General features: G+C 50.0%; 1 pseudogene; it reads right to left on the reverse strand.

Annotated features, from left to right (window-relative positions):
* The window catches only part of LOC116095263, a 3,687-nt pseudogene extending 2,270 nt beyond the window's left edge, over positions 1 to 1,417 (reverse strand).
* Positions 1,418 to 2,352: the final 935 nt, after the last annotated feature.

The raw sequence follows: 2,352 nt of genomic DNA on the forward strand, positions 1-2,352 counted from the left end.
TCTGGCCTGTGAGTCTGTCAAGATAGAATTGACTGTGTGAAGCGCCCAGTGCAGTGCGGCTCCTGCATTCGACAGTTGCCAAGTAAGCCAGGCCCGCTGAGAGATGGTGGGCTAAAGGCTGCTTGAGGGCACGCGCAGAAAGGCACCTCCGGGGGTTTGCAGGTCATCCAGGGTCGCCTGCATGGCACCCGTTTTGGTGAAGACTCTGGACATAAGCTGTGAGAAGGTCAGGGATGAGCTGGCTTCCTGAGAAGAAGGCAGTCAGCACCTCTTGGCAGAGTAGTAGGGTGCACCTTGGCTGTCTCCAGAGCGACAGTGTTTAAGAGTCCTCACAGGAGATCTTGGCTGGGGCCTTCGGTCCTTTACTTGCAGTTTCGTGGGCAAGGAATCTGTGGGAGAGACAATGGGCCTTACTCATTTTACACACTGATTTCATTTAACTCAGTGGGCTCCCCTGCCCTAAACCACTCCCCAGAGGATCTTTTTTAACATCCTGTGGAAATGCAGGCCCCTTCCAACACACCCTCCCCACAGCTCTTTTGAACCTGAAGCCCCATCTGGACAGTCACCACCAGCTGTGTCCCATTCAGGGTTTGTTTAGCTCCCAGGGCTGATGGGCCCTGAGTAGGGCTTCTTCAAAGCCCAGACCTACCTCTCCTGTGGGTGGAGCCTTGCTTGTCCTTTCCTCTCTCTCTGGAGCTAGATGGTCTGGCCCTCCACTTCTCTCCCAGCTTGCTGCATCTCTTCTGGGGTCCGCAGGAGAAGACCCAACTTTGCCCAGATCGCTTCTGACTGGGGACCTTAGCCTCCGGACGTGGCCAGATGTTCTCTGGGGGAAGAAGAGGTGATTGGTGACAGGTCCCCAAGCCTGAGATCAGGCTCCATAAGGCCAAGCTCCTAGCATGCCTTAAAATCCCATGCAGTACCTCCCCTAACATGGTTGTACCTACTTTGGATGTTCCCAAGCTGTCTCAGCAAACACTCCAAAACACAGTCCCAAGAATACTCAGCTGACACAGCCGTTGGCAAAAAGCAGACACACATGGGTGCAAGCCCAGACACACACACACACACACACACACACACACACACATGCACACACGCGAACACACACACACACACACACACACACACATTTTGTTTTCAGCTGTGCATGGACTGCACAGAGTGCAGTCGGCCTCCCTCCTTACCTTCCCAAGCCCATCAGTAGTTCAAAGATCTAAATCCTACCTTTGCCTATGGGAGAGGACTTGGAATTCCTGCCAGTGTTCCCCCCACTCTCTGAGGGCTGTTTCTCTTCTGCCTTCTGGTCTAGGGGCTGCTTTCTCTTGCAAGGAGACAGGATGGACATCTCTAAATTCACATATCCAGGCTTCTTCTTCACTTGTGCTTCACTCATGTCTGCTCCCGGGGCCATGCCTCTGCCTCCTCCATTGGCTGCAGCTCCCTTGCAAATGGTCCTGATGTTAGAGCTGATGGGTTTTTAAAAAGAGCCCTGGAAGCCCCTCCCCTTCCTGCATAACTCTCCCAGAAACCTTCACCATGACCTTGACAGGCCACACCCTTAAGAAAGGGAGGGGCGAGGGTGGCTAAATTCAATCTAGCTCAAGGAAGTATTGTATGTTCTTTCTTGATGCTGACCGATCGTTCTCTACTAAATTGGGAGGTTTGGAAACTGAAGGCTCCATTTAACTTTGTGTGTTATAAACATTACATGGAAAATACAACGCTTTTTTCTTTAATTAGATATTTTCTTTATTTACATGTCATATCCTTTCCTAGTTTCCCCTCCGAAGAAAAGAAAAAAAATGAAATAAAATAAAAATCAATACTGTTCTCCCTGTCCTTTCCCCCCTGCTCAAAACCCACCCTCTCCTGCTTCCTGGCCCTGGCATTCCCCTACACTGGGGCAAAGAACCTTCAAAAGACCAAGGCCTCTCCTCCCATTGATGACCGATTAGGCCATCCTCTGCTATACATATGCTTCTGGAGCCATTAGTCCCACTATGTGTACTCTTAACACAAGGCTTTTTAGTACTATGATTGTGTGCATTTCATTTGCTATAGTATTTCTCTCTCCCCCTTCATTTCTTTTTCTGTGTGTAGATGTGGGTGTGAGTGGGTGGGTGCAGGAGTGCATGTGTGCCCATGTGTATGTGGGCACTACTACCTACTGCTGAATGTATGTTTACATTGATGTGCTGTGTGTTTGTGTGTGTGTGTGTGTGTGTGTGTTGTGTGTATGTGTGTGTATCTCCACCTGCAGGACCCCTGCTGAGATTTTCCAGGCACTTTGGCAATGCCAACTGACAGGACTGGATTTCCCAAAATGACTTTTGACTTGTAAACGCT

This window comes from Mastomys coucha, unplaced genomic scaffold (assembly GCF_008632895.1).
Source record: "Mastomys coucha isolate ucsf_1 unplaced genomic scaffold, UCSF_Mcou_1 pScaffold18, whole genome shotgun sequence".
NCBI classification, from domain to species: domain Eukaryota; kingdom Metazoa; phylum Chordata; class Mammalia; order Rodentia; family Muridae; genus Mastomys; species Mastomys coucha.